The sequence below is a fragment of the Rana temporaria genome, chromosome 2 (assembly GCF_905171775.1).
Source record: "Rana temporaria chromosome 2, aRanTem1.1, whole genome shotgun sequence".
In the NCBI taxonomy this organism is placed as follows: domain Eukaryota; kingdom Metazoa; phylum Chordata; class Amphibia; order Anura; family Ranidae; genus Rana; species Rana temporaria.
Window position 1 is genome coordinate 406,593,435 of NC_053490.1, and position 17,300 is coordinate 406,610,734.

The window sequence follows — 17,300 nt, forward strand, 5'->3', positions numbered from 1 at the left end:
CTGCACAAGGAGGTTGTTTTTTTACCTTTTTTGTACAGATTGATTTTTTTTTTATAATTGGGAAAGCAATTATAGGCAGTGATGGCAGGGATGGCAATGCACACTGGGTGCTCTTTGGGAAGTCCTAGACCTCAAAACCACCTTCTCCCTTTACACAAATAAAAAAGGTTCCTTGCAAGATATGGCTACCAGCTCAGACACTCAAAACACACAAAACAATGCAGTGGTGTGATAGGACAAAATGCATTGATGGTCACTGTTAACATGTAAGCAATCAGCTTTGAGCATCCCAAATTTAGAAAAAAACACTCTTAAAAAAAAATGAAATTCACAATTTTTGTTTTAGGAAATCCTTTCAGCAAAAAAACAGCATGACAGAAAAACCCTTTCAAAAATTATTTAAAAAAAAATACACCCAAAAAGAAATAAAAGAACATCAAAATACCACCCCTTGAAACAACAGCTGTTTTTCTTTTTTTAAAGTAAGCCTTCTGTTATCTGCACATTGGGAAGAGCATGAGCCCATAAAAAGGCCAAGGCTCAGAGTTTAGATACAAACACCAGAGCGCGGATTCTCGTAGAGCGGCGCATATTTCTGCCGGCGTAGCGCATCTCATATGCGCTACACCAACGTAACACAGAGAGGCAAGAACAGTATTCACAAAGCACTCGCTCCCTACGTTGCGCCGGCGTAAGTAAAATCGTAGGCGTAAGCCAGCCTAATTCAAAGTAGGTGGAAGTGGGCGTGATACATGTAAATGAACCGTGACCCCATGCAAATGATGGGCTGAACAAACAGCGCATGCGCCGTCCCGTGGACGCTTCCCAGTGCGCATGCTCAGAATCACGTCGGACCAAACGCCTAAGATACGTCGAATCACTGAACGTAACCTACGCCCAGCCCTATTCACATAGTACTACGTAAACGACGTAAAATACGATGGCTGTTACGTGGTCCATACCTTTGCATGGGTTACGCCTCCTATATGTGGAATAACTTTACGCCGGACGTACGCCTTACGTAAACGGCATATATTACTGCGACGGGCGCAAGTTCGTTCGTGAATCAGCGTATCTCAGTCATTTGCATATTCGACGCGTAAATCAATGGGAGCGCCCCTTGTGGCCCTTGTAAATATGCGCCCAGGATAAGACGGCGTAGGAAACTTACGTTGGTCGGATGAAGCAAAATTTCAGGCTTATCTAGCATTAAGAGTCCGGCGCATAGATACGACGGCGCATCTGTGCACTTACATGGCATATCTAGAGATACGTCGGTGTAAGTGCTACGGGAATCCGGGCCCAGATCTTCACCAATGCATAGCGAGCAAATAAGCACTCTGCTGCATTATATCAACCACACTATATCAACCAGCAGGTGAGTTCCAATAATGCGTATAATTTGTGCTCAAACAAGCAGCCTGTAGCAAGGGAGGCCATCCCTGGTCAAGCAAACATGGAGGGGCAGGGATGACAAGGTTGTAACTAAAACATTTAAAAGCAGTCATATCTCCTGAATTAAAAGCAGGGCAGCCTTTTTCTGCTTCCACTGATGTGTATACTATTAAAATGATCTTGCTATAGCTACATCGAAAGTAAAAATATTCAAAACAAATGGGACTTCCAATCTAAAGAGGATGATGTTTATTTCAAAGCAACATGTCTTCTCTCCAGCTAACTTTGTTGTAGCAATTGCAGGAAGGCCAAACAAAGCTCACACATATTTTCTGATTGCCATAGCAGAAGTTACTCCCTTGTCTGACAAAGATGAAGAGTTTGATAAAAATGCTTTAGCCAATTTTGCTTAAACAATCCAATGCGTTCTGACAGAATCAACTTTTTGTTGTGGAAAGGGAAAGACAAAAAATAGTATATCTGTTTAGGCAGCTCATTGCTAAGGCCGGATACCCTGTACACACGATCGGGATTCCCGGTGGTAAAAAGTCTGCCATGAATCCCGGAGGAAAAACCGAGAACCGTGTACACACCGGAGGTTTTCCCATCGGGAAAACTGCAGTAAGAGCTTTGGCCCGGGAATCCCGGCCTTGTGTATGCTCCACTGCAGTGTTTCCCATAGGGAAACTGCCGGGAAAAAGACAGAGAACATGTTCTAATTTTTCCTGCCGCGATTCCCGGTGGTTTTCCTGTCGGGAAAACTGCCATGAAGCATACACATGGCCAGTTTTCCTGGCCAAAAGCTTTTCCCGACTGGAAAACTGGTCGTGTGTATGAGGCATACGTGTGTTTAGACAGCATTTTGCTACCTTAAGGACATTCATATGTACAGTAAAAAAGCTCAGATTATAGGCTCACAACTTACTCTGACTATGCCAATGTACCTCCTGTTTGCATGTATACCAGATGCACTTCTCTCATGCGAATGGCTAATCAATACCTTATTTAGTGCTATTCAGTAAATTATAGCCCTTAATATAGCCCTTAATTGGCATTCCCCCTCTGTACTGTAGTCTTAAGTTTTGATACGGATGGAAGCTTCTAAAATTATGGAACTAATTTATAACACTATCTCAGACACTGTGCCAGTTTTTGAAAGCAAGTGGGACTACTAGTCTTCCTACTGAGATATTTTGACTCGCCATTTAAATGTTAAAGCAGAGTTTCACCCAAAAGTGGAACTTCCACTTTAAGGCCTTCTCCCCAGTTCCTATTTGTGAAACATAGCTTTTGGGGAGGAGGGGGGGAAGTAGGGTCCGGTACCTGATTTTGACAGGTACGCGCTGCCCCTTTCATATCTGTTGCCTTAGGCCGGCGCTGCCAAGGGAGGAGAGAGGGAGAAATCTCATGGGGTGAGTGCACCGCTGGATCATTGGACAGGTGAGTGTGTGTTTATTTAAAGACAGCAGCTACAGTTTTTGTAGCTACTGACTTTTAATAAACACAAAAATGACTGGAACTCTGCTATAATTAGGTCATTGCCTCACTGAATTTTTTTTCTGTGCATTTGTTCTGTTTGACAATAGGTTTTGGCTTTAAGGACTTGTCAGAGGTTTTTTAGGGTTCCTACTCAACTGCTGTTAGCCACCATTGGGGGTTTGAGGAGAACAAAACCCTGGTATGCTGTATGCTTTAGCCTTTTTGTACTGAACTACCTGTATGTTACTGCTAGGTATTTACTTTCTATCTGTTTTGAGATTACTTATATATTAGTACCTTGAATAACGAGCATAATTTGTTCCAGAAGCATGCTCGTAATCCAAAGCACTTGACATCACTTTCCGGATATGACGCTGGGTATTCGCGACACGTTTTTAGAGCATGCATTCCTTCTTCAAAGGCTAGAAAATGCATTATTAGTAGGTGATTACTATGGAGGTAATCAGCCACATTTGTTTTACCTTTTCCAATAACTGGGAATGGATTGGGTTCCATGTAATCCCATGCTTGACTCAAACCCAAAGCTCATCCCTCATCACTGAATCAAAATAGATGAGCAAGTTAAATATGCTAGTGTGGACCTTTGAAATGGTATTCAGAGCTCCGTTTAGTTGTCATTTTGTATTGACTAATTGTACCCTTTCTTATCTAAAATATTACCACATAATGTACCAAACATTTGTGGCCATGACACGGTTGCTGTATAAAACTTTATATACTTTGGACTTACTGAGAAATATATGTGCACTTTTGAAAAATCTAGGAGGCAGTCTACCCTACAACACCAGGTTAATGCATTGCTAAAATGACATCCAATGCATCTACATAACTGTGGATTGAGGTGGTGATGTGAATAACAGGCAAGTAAGACAGCAGCTTTTCTTCAGTGTGTGATAGACTGTCACACTATCTTAAGTTACAACTTGGTTAGCAATGAAAATGCGCCTGAGCAGGTGTAAGACTGATTGACAGGTACGTGTTGACTCAAAATGGAATCAGGCTAGTCAGCAAGCACTCTCCCCTCTCAGTAGAGTCATGCTGTAGGAAGCAGTGTGTGTGTTTGTGTGCATAGACATGCAAAATACCTGCACACTTTGTGTGTCCAGGCATGACAAACAGGAACTTTTACCAGTCCATTGCCTGGTGAGAAATGAATGTTTCAGGCCTCGTACACACGACAGAGTTTCTTGGCAGAATTCACCGAGAAACTCGGTCAAACCCGGATTCTGCCGAGAAACTCTGTCGTCTGTACACTTTTGGCCCGATGGAGCCGCCGAGGAACTCGTTGAGAAAATAGAGAACATGTTCTCTATTTTCTCGTTGTTCTATGGGAGAAGGCGGCCCGCCGAGCTCCTCGGCGGCTTCATCCCTGAACTCACCGAGGAACTCGACGTGTTTGGCACGTCGAGTTCCTCGGCCGTGTGTACGGGGCCTCACTGTCGTATACAGCAAGAATTGGTGTTTGAAAAGGCAAAAAGTCTGTATAGCCTAAACATGCCAATTTTATTTACATTTTAGGGACAAGTTACTGTCTGTGTGGTCACAAACTGTAGGTCTGTGTAGACCAAAATAATCAGGAGGCAAAAAGTATTGCATTGTATTTTGTTTTATGTGATGGTGAGAATCCTGCAAAGTAATCCCTGCTTTAAAGAAACTTCTTTTAAATAATGGTGGGCAAAAAAAGTTCTAAAAACACAAGTTGGTGAGTCCTTGAAAATGATACACTTGAAGACAAATCCCAAAGTGGTATGAGAATAGTTTGCCTATTTACTTACATATTTCAGTTATCAAAAGGATATTGAGAAATTCAATCCAAGATTATACTTTAGATATACAGTACGTAGATGTAATTTGGTGGGCTGAGTCACCCACAGGCTTTCTATATCTTTTGGAGATTTCACTGGCAAAATATCCTTGTCATAATTCTTGCCTCTTTTCCCAACTCTTCGAAATGGAAGTGCTCTCTTCCACCTTCAGGTTTTCCTGTGCTTCACAGAATAAATTGAAGCTGAGAAAGTAAAATTGCCTTGTAATGACCAATGAGCTACAAAAGATTTTAATAAGCTCAGTGATAATGCCACAGTGTATGCACCCCAAGCTTTAAAACCTGTGATGTCTTTTTGCTCATTACAGCATTTCACCATGTTAAGATAAGATTCCAGAAATCAAAAAGTGAAACGGATATAATAATACAATTATAAAAAAGCGCCTAGATAGTAATATGTTGGCGTCAGGTTTATATAATTGGTATGTTTGTATGCGTTTTTAAACCCTTTATATCTATGTACAATATATTTCTGTAACATATGTATATATATAAAAAACAAAAGTAGCAAAGGGAACTACAGTTGTACTTACTATTACCCCCTCCCTATGGTAGGTGCCTTCATCTCCCTGATCCTGCTCCCGACTTTTTGCTTGCTATTTGCAGAGCTCAATAACTGAAGCTGAAAATAGTGAATGAGTCAGATCAGTGACTCATTTCTTTCCCTTCCCTATTAGGAAGTTATCAAAACTTGAAAGTCAGGCCTCGTACTCACGACCGAGGAACTCGTCGTAAATGAAACATTGTTTTCCTTAACGAGTTCCTTGTCAGGCTTGTGGAGAAACTTGACAAGCTTTCTTTGCGTACACACTGTCAAGACCAAATCTCCTCGTTCTCAAACGTGGTGACGTACAACACATACGACGGCAGGGGAAGTTCGATTCCACTGGCACAACCCTTGGGGCTGCTTTTGCTAATCTCATGTTACTGCGTGTTAAGTAAAAGTTTGGTAATAGACGATTTGCACTTTTCATTCTGTTACCGCGTGACAAATGTGTTATCTCCATTACAAACGCTACTTTTACCGAAGGTGCGCTCCCGTCTCATACTTTATTCTGAGCATGCGCGGGTTTCTAAGCATACACACGAACGTGTTTCTTGTCAAAAACCAGCCCGACGAGGAACACGATGAGGAAATTGAGACTCCCGTCGAGGAAAAAGAGAACTTGTTCTCTTTTTTTCTCGTCGAGTTCCTCGACAGTTTTTTAGATGAAAAACATAGACACAACCATTTTCCTCTGCAAAAAAGCTCTGCCTTCAAGTTTCTTGATGGATTCTGTTGAGGAAAACGGTCGTGTGTACGAGGCCTAAGGCTCGGTTTCCACAAGTGTGACGTGCAAAGTCACATGACAAGTCGTACCCCATGATTTCCAATGAGTGCCGTTAATATCTGTGAGACTTCAAGTCACAGAGACTTCAAAGTAGTTGTTACACTATTTTGGTCCCACTTTGATGCGACTTGAGGTCCATAGACCTCAAGAATACACAGGTATTGCTTCAAGTCGCATCCAAATCGTGGCAATAAATTGCAGCATAATCGCGCGACTTTCAGGTCGCAATAATGGAAACCTAGCCTAAAACAACTTCTGCTCCTGCATAGGCAAAGTACAAGTTCACTTTAGAGAAAGTCTTTTCATACAAAAAAATGTTTTGGAAAGCAGCAATTCTTTATTTAGAAAAAGAAGCATACTTATGGTGTCTGTCATAGCCCTATTTAATGGTACAATATAATATACTCTGAACCGAACCTTGCCATTTTGAGTAATTCTCTCCAATCTCCAGGCACAGATCAGCGTTGAGAGCTTCTGACTCAAAGCAGCTTCTACAAAGCTGATAGATTGTTCTGCACTGCCCAAATCTCAGATTTTTCACTACTAATGTTCCTGCAATGGAAACATGAATTTAAAGGATAAAAGCTCTAGAACATTGTGATTCACTGTAAGAACAGTAAGTCTTTGAAGAGAAAAATGTTTCAGACATGATGATGCATTTGGCACACATGAAAAGTTGTTCTAGACAGTTCTCTGACCATGATACCAGAGGGGTCACAAAAAAAAGGATATGTTGCAAGTCCTATAATCACAGCCATCCTTTTCACACTATATGGATTATATGGATTCACATTTTTTGATAAATGTATCTATCACTTCCAAGTCTCTACTACATATTTCATTGGCCCATATAGAAAAATATGACATCTGGCCTAGCCGGCTTGGATATTGAATGAAACTTGTACTAACTATGGGCCAGATTCACGTAGATCTGCGGCGGCGTAACGTATCACATTTACGTTACGCTGCCGCAAGTTTTACGGGCAAGTGCTTGATTCACAAAGCACTTGCCTGTAAAGTTGCAGCGGCGTAGCGTAAATCCCCCGGCGCAAGCCCGCCTAATTCAAATGATCCAGGTAGGGGGCGTGGATCATTTAAATTAGGCGCGTTCCCGCGCTGAACATACTGCGCATGCGCCGTCCCTAAATTTTCCCGATGTGCATTGCGCTAAAATGACGTCGCAAGGACGTCATTGGTTTCGACGTGAACGTAAATGGCGTCCAGCCCCATTCACGGCCGAGTTACGCAAACGACGGCGGGAACGACGGGCATACTTAACATTGGATACGCCACCTAGGGGGCATGTTTATCTTTACGCCGCGTATCTCTAACGGAAACGGCGTAAATTTACTGCGATGGGCAAGCGTACGTTCGTGAATCGGCGTAACGACTCATTTGCATATTCTACGCTGACCGCAATGGAAGCGCCACCTAGCGGCCAGCGTAAATATTGCACCCTAAGATACGACGGCGCAGGTCGTCGTATCTTAGGCATGTTTAAGTGTATCTCAGTTTGAGAATACACTTAAACATACGACGGGCTTAGATTCGGAGTTACGTCGGCGTATCTGCTGATACGCCGGCATAACTCTTTGAGAATCTGGCCCTATGGGTTTAGCAAACTAAGCCAAATTTTACACACAGTGGGGGTTTACTAAAGCTGGAGAGTTCAAAATCTGGCTCACTTCTGCATAGACATATCTAACCTCAGCTTGTTCATTTAAGCTTTGGCAATAAAACCTGGAAGCTGATTGGTTTCTCTACAAAAATGAACCAGATTTTGCACTTTCTAGCTTTAGTAAATAAACCCCAGCATAAGGTAACTTTTACCAGGCCCCAACACTTTTCTGCAGCTCTGACCCTTTACTTTTGGGTATTCTCCTGCTTTTCACAACCAACATTTTAATAGCATTATCCCTATGTAAATACTGCCAGTAGTTGTATAAGATTCTCTTGTATCAACTGTGACAGACTGTGATGGGTAGGGGACATAGGGCAGCAGTACAAGAAGAAAAATACATCTTATAGCATACATTTTTTTATTGGGGATTCATGAAACCCTAGGGCTTCTTCAGAGGTTGTTAGGGGTTCCTTGAGCTTTGGCTAAATGATCTCCAATCTAAAGGTTCCAAGGTCAAAGACACTTGGCAGAGCCAGCGACATGAAACCAATGATCTTTTTACCTGTCCTGTGTTTTCTTATAAAGCTGAACTCCAGGTATTGTTTTTACTTTGTAGTTTTCTTGATCCAGCTTTGACCAATGTAATAAAACATTGTCCAAACATATATACGATGACTAGGAAAGGACTTTTTTCATTGGATATTCTGACCGTGTGAATGCACCATCGGAGTAATTTCATCGGAAATTCCGATGAATTCCATCAGAGTTTACATAGAGAACATGTTCTCTTTTCCTCCGATAGAATTCTGAATAGAAATGTGAATTTGGTCGGACAAAGGTCCGATCGTGTGTACGGGGCATGACATTAATCCAAACTGGACCAATGTAACTATAAAAATAAAATAAGCCGCGCAAATAACGTGATATTCAAACATAAAACCAACTAGCATGAATATATGAAATCATTGTGCTATTAATAGATTGAAAGCACTATGATGAATGGGTTGCCCTATCCGTAACACATTCCAATGAGTCCCAATGAAAAATTAAGCAGATCAATGTCCTATTTTCAAGAAAAGGACTCATCAGATGGTGGTTTGGTGGCTGAAAATACACTGCTCTCCTTCAAATAAACTGGTGACATCAAACCAAAGGGGACCACAGAACAGTGATAAGATAGAAAGGAAATCCTCCACCTTCCAAACAAACTGCCTCTTACCGAAAGGGAAGATCCCAACCAGAGATCTTCTGTTGGCGTGTGGCTTTCTACCCAGCCTAGGGGTCTATGCAGCAGGATATCCTTTATCCGGTATCCAATAGATCTCCCACCGCTTACAGATGATCAGTTATGATTACAGCCAAGGTGAGGAAGGAAAGAAGGAATAAGTAGATAAAAATTTGCATGTGAAAATATGTAGCCGGCCGGCTAACACAGCCCGTTCACTCCGGGACTCTGTATGTAGTGATGACGTCAGCACGCCGCTACCCTACGCCGTTTCGTCACAATTGACTTTGTCCTGGGGCACCTGGATAGCACAATGTTTTTATATATTCATGCTAGTTGGTTTTATGTTTGAATATCACGTTATTTGCACGGCTTATTTTATTTTATATTGGTCCAATTTGTGTGTGTCTCACACTTAAAGCCGCATCATCTTTTCTTTCTTTCTTTGTATTTATTCACAAGACAGCACAGTATTACCACATTCTTCACCAATGTAACTATGCATTAAAAACATACCTGAATTTCAGCTTTAAAGGGGTTGTAAAGGCAAAAATGTTTTCCCTAAATAGCTTCCTTTACCTTAGTGCAGTCCTCCTTCACTTACCTCATCCTTCGATTTTGCTTTTAAATGTCCTTATTTCATCTGAGAAATCCTCACTTCCTGTTCTTCTGTCTGTAACTCCACACAGTAATGCAAGGCTTTTTCCCTGGTGTGGAGAAAGCCTCTTGAGGGGGGAGGGGGCAAAGTCAGGACACTCTCTACTTTGCAGATAGAGAAAGGAGCTGTGTGTTAGTAGGCATCCTGACACTCTTGCTCGCCCCCTCCCCACACCAGGGAGAAAGCCTTGCATTACTGTGTGTAGTTACAGACAGAAGAACAGGAAGTGAGGTTTTCTCAGAAGAAATAAGGACATTTAAAAGCAAAATTGAAGGATGAGGTAAGTGAAGGAGGACTGCACTAAGGTAAAGAAAGCTATTTAGGGAAAAAAATGTTTACCTTTACAACCCCTTTAAGCTCACAAAAATAAACAAGTGAATTTAATTTACTGCTGAAATGTTCTTAACCTGAAAAAAGAAAATGAATGCACTCACTAATATAAGGACTGGTAAGCTGCAATATTTTTAAGTATTTTGGGGTATAGATTTGCTTTAATGCTCCTTTTCAGGCTGCAGGCTGGGAAGGTTTATACATCACTTTAAAATAAAAAGAAAAAAGCATAGCACAAGCTTGAAAGAAAAACATTGACACATCCCTAACAATATGTTGTGCATATATTTTTTCACATACAACTTTGACCTTAACTAAACACGTCCCATATGTGTCATTTACATGCTAGAATATATATGTGGCACAGGAAATTGTGGTCAAGGTAACGTACACACCACTTGCTTTTTATGTCACCTGTTTTGATGGATTTTCACTTTCACTTTATGTTAATTCTTATTAGATGATTTTATGCAAGGAATTTTAGCTGCTCTCCTTGTTGTTGCTTGTTGCCATTTGATCTCTTTGGGTCATCCTTCAGGGTCACTCTCTGTGTTACATTAAACCATGTTTTCTGACTAACACGATTAGCAAGGTTAGCCAAAGGTGTGACAGACAAAGAAGAAAGCCTTAGACACATGGCAAATATTATTCAGTATAATGCACAGAGACATTATTGTGGATACATGTGATTCATTAGATGTCATGTAAACATGTTGTGCAGATTGTGAAAGAGTCTCTAGAGGGCATGACAAAACTTTAGTTATAAATCACATAGACTGTATCAGTTTGTGTTATCACAGAGAACTCCAGATTGGGGTAATATGGAAAAATGTTTTGGCAAACGCCCAGCAACCAAATTACTAATATAAATTATGTACCTCATTTTTTTTTGCATTTTCTTGTCATCCAACAATGAACAATACAACCATTTGTGACGGCAAATCTTTAACTCACAACTGGCATGTAGGTGAGTGCATTTCCCTTCCTAAAAGAAACTTTGACTGACAGCTGGCTTTTGATGGAACAATACAATCATTTGTGACGGCAAATCTTTGACTCACAACTGGCATGTAGGTGAGTGCATTTCCCTTCCTAAAAGAAACTTTGATTGACAGCTGGCTCTTGATGGAATGGCAGCCCATGACTGTGCATGAATTAAGTTTCAATCACCAATAAATCTGTCCAGCACACTTCATCTTAAAGGATCCAGAAAAAAAAAACATATTACAAGCATCATGTGATGAGATTTTATAGTTGTGGCCTGTGCTGGATTCCAGGTTTTCCTCAGCAAAGAAATGCTGTGCAAAAGGAGAAATAGCCCAACATTGTGACACTGAAGCCTCGTACACACGACCGAGTTTCTCGGCAAAAACCAGCAAGAAACTTGCTGGGAGATATTTTTTTGCCGAGGAAACCGGTCGTGTGTACATTTTTGTCGAGGAAACTGTCGAGAAACTGGACGAGCCAAAAAGAGAGCAAGTTCTCTATTTCCTCAACGGGATTTGGTGCAGCTCTGCATAGAAACCAATCAGCTTATTTTTTATTTATTTTTTGTCTAAGCCTAATAGCACTGAAGTTATAAGCTGGTTGGCTACCATGCACAGCTGCACCAGATTCTGAGTGCACACATTTTTGTAAATCTACCCCTTGTTGTCTTTGGAAGAAAACTAGCAGTGCTATATATATATATATATATATATATATATATATATATATATAAAAATACGGTATATATAAATATATATCGGCATATACCACACACTTTTTTCCCCTGAAAATAGAGGGGAAATCACAGGTGCGCGCTATACGCCGTTAGCATACCTCGGAGGGGAAGGAGGGGGACGAGCGCCCGCCGGAAATCACCGAGCCGTCATCTCCTCTCGGCTCTCACTCGGCTGTCACGTCACACACGCACAGTCCCGCCTCCGCCACCAGAATTGGACCAGTGTTCTGTCTGTCACAGGAGATGGTCCAATGCCGATGGCGGAAGCGGGACTGTGCGTGTGTGACGTGACAGCCGCCAAGTGGAGATGACGGCTCTGTGATTTCCAGGGGATATTTCTGGCGGGAGCTTGTCCCCCTCCTTCCCCTCCAAGGTATGCCATAGGTACGCGGTACCAAGTAGTTACAAAGTCCCTTTGCAGGAGTTTTTTTTTTTTTTTGTCCACACCTTATGTGTCGGAGGTAATTGGTGTACAGGTACAATTTGCTGTTGATCTTTGTACTTTACAACTAGCAACTGAAGATCAGTCCAAAAATACTACCAAGGTTGCACTTGAAAAGCCAGGCTCTGGTCTATTTCAGTTTATTATTGCATATGTCATAAGTAATTTCTTATTGTGTAAAGCATGCACTTCTTATGCTTGTTTTTATTTTAACTGCATTTACTATTTGGACTAAAAAAAATAGTTTTTCCCGAAAATTTCCCTCTTAAAATTGGGGTGCGCATTATACGCCGGCGCGCATTATACGCCGATAAATATGGTATATATATTTATATGTATCTGCTCTAATTCATCCTAAAAGGTGCTCTATCGGGTTGAGATCAGGTCAGTTCCTCCACCCCAAACTCGCTCATCCATGTCTTTATGGACTTTGCTTTGTGTATTGGTCCAAATTTTATATGGAGGGGGGATTTTGATGTGGGCTTGTTTTTCAGGGGTTTGGCTTCTTATATTATTTCCAGTGAAGGGGAGCTCTTATGCCTCATACACACGGTTGGACTTTTGACCGTGCAAAAGTCCGCCGTGAGTCCGTTGGATGTCTGACCGAAAGAGAACAGATTCTCTGTCTAAGGTCCGTCAGACTTGGAGGCTACACATGGCCGGACTTTGAGAAAAAAAAGTCTGTCTGACTTTTTTCTTGGAAAGTCTGGCCGTGTGTACGAGGCATTAAGGTATCAGCACATGCTTCCCGTTCCAACATGACTGCGCACCAGTACACAAAGCAAGCTCCATAAAGACATGGATGAGCGAGTTTGGGGTGGAGGAACTTGACTGGCCTGCACAGAGTCCTGACCTCAACCTGATAGAACACCTTCGAGGTGAATTAGAGCGGAGACTGTGAGTCAGGCCTTCTTGTCCACATCAGTGCCTGACCTCACAAATGTGCTTCTAAAAGAATGGTCAAACATTCCCAAAGACACACTCCTAAACCTTGTGGATAGCCTTCCCAGAAGAGTTGAAGTTGTTATAGCTGCAAAGGATGGGCCAACACAATATTGAATGCTACGGACTAGGACTGGGATGCTGTTAAAGTTCATGTGTGTGTAGGCAGGCATCCCAATACTTTTGGTAATATGATGTGTGTATGTATATATATAAAATGTTTGTGTGTTTTTCATAAATTCACAACCAAAATATCCAGGTTGTGGATATAGAACCCTATTAAAGCTGTCTTATTTTGGATTATGCAGTAAGTAATCACACTGATGATATAGTATCAACAAATTAATGAACATACAGCCTTTTTGGAAGAATAACCCATTATAAAGGGAAAGGAACTGATATCTTTGTGATATAATAAATGCCTGTAAATGTTGTAATTATAATTAATATAATACACCCTATAAAAAGCTGTCTCAGTTTGAATTATAAAATAAATAAGGGCATTGGCGATATTCAAAAAATCAATGACTAAGCACCTATTGTTTAACCCTCCTAGTGGTATTCCCGAGTCTGACCCGGGGTGAGATTTTCATACCAAAAGCGGTAACCCCGAGTCAGACTCGGGCTTGCCTCACTGCAGCAGCAGACAACGTTACTTACCTTGTCCCTGGATCCAGCGATGCCACCGCGCTGTGTGAGCGAGCGGGACCTCGACGTTACGACGCACTGGAGCGGAGAACGGCGCCAAATTCAAAAACGTAAACAAACACATTACATACAGTATACTGTAATCTTATAGATTACAGTACTGTATGTAAAAAATACACACCCCCTTTGTCCCTAGTGGTCTGCCCAGTGTCCTACATGTAATTTTATATAATAAAAACGGTTCTTTCTCACTGCAAACTGTAGATTGTCCATAGCAACCAAAAGTGTCCCTTTATGTCAAAAATGGTTTTAGATCAGCTAGAAAACAGCGATAAAAATTATAATCACTTGCAGAATTGTGCGATAGCGATTTGTGGGGAATTTCTTCATAAAAAAAAAAAAATAATGACAGCAACAATTCTGCAACTCAGCAAATTTCAGTGATTTTGAGTTGATTACATTATTGAATAATTTGTATTTGAATTATATTATTATTATTTGTTATAATTATTTATAATTATTTATTATATTATAATTTATAATTTTGTTTTTAAAAAAATGTCATACCCGGGATGCCTATTAGACTCTTGTTTGGTCAGATTTAAGTGAGTTATTCCTAAGAATTACAGGCCTACAGTATAAAACGCCAAATTTCCTTGCAAATAATGGTACCGCTTTCAGCATCTTTTTTCTGAAAGAATCATACCGTCAGGGAGGTTAAGATGAAAACATTTTCCAGAGAAATACATTGATCTCTTTGAGATGTAATAAATACCTGTAGGTGTTGTTGTCATAATGACTGTATTGCTATAATTATTATAATTATTTATATGTTGTGATTTAGCATAGGTGTACAAAAGAAAACATGTCTGGTTCTAGGTTCTCAAAGAAAGACTTTGGGGGGGAATTGTTGTTTTCTTCCTCATTTAAGCCTCATACACATGATCCAATTGTTGGCAGGGGATTGTCTGTTTGACAATTGTTGTCTAACTTTCAGCCAACAAATGTTGGATGGCATGCTAGTAAATTTTTGGTGGACAGCGATTGGTTGTCAGATTTTCTGATGGTCAGTACACAAATAGGTCACACAAAGTTGAAAGTACAAACACGCATGCTCGGAATCAATGCCAAACACAAAATTAGCAGAAGGGGCCCAAAGGGTAGCTCTCAAGAGCTGAAAATTCTCGTAGTACGTCACTTCGTTCGTGTTTGTTGGCCGACAATTGTGTACTGTTAGTATGCAAGACAGGATCCAGGGACACGCCCTGAAGACAAAAATCAGATGCTTGGTTGTCCAACAATTGGATCGTGTGTACAAGGCTTTAGACACAGCAAGTGATAATTTGGCCATGAATTGCTGACTGAGAATTGTAAGCTCTTGGAATATCTCTTACCTCCTATAGTTCTTAGCATAAAATACACCCGTGTATGGACAACATGAGTGTATCTGCATTTGTAGTATGCGTGTCACCAGCACAAAATAATAATTAACAATAAATGAATCAGCTGTGGCTACAGTGCTTCATTACACAGTGAAAATATCAGGAACAATAGTAACAACAAAATAAACAAAAAATACAGGATTGTGCTAAAGAATGTAAGGAGTCAACAAAGCAAAAAACAAAAAAACAAAAATAAAAACAAAGTCCAAAGAGAAACATCCAATCCTTCAGCGAAAGGGTTAATATCAATAGATTATCTCACACCACTCTCAATGCAGCTCTGTGATCAGCGGGGAACTGACAGCTGTAGAAACATAAAGGGAGATACGAGCGCACAGGCTCATGGCGCAAATAAAGTTTTTTTATTTGATAAAGGAAATGCAAGTAATACACTTACAAGTGTAGATAGAACATAAGCAGCTAGAATCCTCCTGTATGGAGTCCTGAACAGGGTCACATCGGAGCGCCAAGATAGATGGATCGTCCACAGGGTGGATGGATGAGTACCTCCACAAGCAATGGCTCACCATGCAGCTGCCGACAGGCTGCAAGCAAGCCACTCCCTGACTCCAGGTGCCGGCTGGTCAGGACGAGGCTGTGGAAGCCTCCACAATGTAATACAGGGGAAGATTCTGATGGAACAGACTGACACGGGACATTATGCCTTTGCCAGGACAACGCGTTTCAGAGGGCGTGGCCTCCTTCCTCAGGTCATCCATCCAACCTGCGGATGATCCATCTATCTATCTTGTCGCTCGGATGTGACACTGTTCAGGGCTCCATACAGGAGGATTTTAGACGCTTATGTTCTATCTATACTTGTAAGTGTATTGAGTCTATTTCCTTTATCAAATAAACAAACGTTATTTGCACCATGAGCTTGTGCGCTTGTATCTCCCTACAATGCTATTAGTAGATAACTGCGCTAAAAAAAATATTCACCCCCCCCCCCCTCCCCCCCGGAAACAAGTAATCCAACAATGTATCTGCATTTGGTCTATAATAATAGTTTAACGTAAAAACTGTAATACAAAATGATGACTAGTAACTAGTAACAACATAAGCAGTAATAATAATATTTAACCACTGCGTCACTTTAACTGACAATTGCGCAGACAAAATTGATGTCCTTTTTTTCCCACATGCAGAGCTTTCTTTTGGTGGTATTTGATCACCTCTGCGGTTTTTATTTTTTTCACTATAAACAAAAAAGAGCGACAATTTTGAAAAAAAAAACAATATTATTTACTTTTTGCTATAATAAATATCCCCCAAAAATATATAGAATTTTTTTTCTCCTCAGTTTAGGCCGATACGTATTCTTCTACATATTTTTGGTAAAAAAAAATCGCAATAAGCGTTTATTGATTGGTTTGCGCAAAAGTTATAGCGTCTACAAAATAGGGGATAGTTTTATGGCATTTTTATTAATTTGACTACTAATGGCGGCAATCAGCGATTTTTATCATGACTGTGACATTATGGCGGACACATCGGACACTTTTGACAATGGCAGTGAAGGGGTTAACCACTAGGGAGCGCTGTAGGGGTTAAATGTGTCCTAGTGTGTGATTCTTAGGCCGGGTACACACGGACAAACATGTATGGTGAAAGCGGTCCGTCGGACCGTTTCCACCATACATGTCTGCCAGAGGGCTTCTGTACGATGGTTGTACACACCATCGTACAGAAGTCCGCGCGTAAACAATACGCGGGGCGTGTCCGCGGTGTCGCCGCGTCGATGACGCGGTGTCGCCGCGACAATGACGCGGCGACGTGGGCGGCCCGCCTTTAAAATGCTTCCACGCATGCGTCGAAGTCATTCGACGCATGCGAGGGACGGCGGGCGCCTGGACATGTACGGTAGGTCTGTACTGACGACCGTACATGTCCGAGCGGGCTGAATTCCAGCGGACTGTTTTAAAACAAGTCCAGGAATATTTGTCTGCTGGGAAAAGGCCCGGCGGGCAAATGTTTGCTGGAATTCGGCCCGCTCGCGCCCACACACGACCAAACATGTCTGCTGAAACTGGCCTGCGGGCCAGTTTCAGCAGACATGTTTGCTCGTGAGTATGGGGCCTTACTGTAGAGGGGACGTTACTGGGCGTGTGACGTCACTGATCGTTGTTTCCTATGACAGGGAACAGATGATCACTGACAAGCCACTAGGAAGAACGGGGAAAGGTTTGTTTACACCTCGCGACCCACGGCTGGGTTC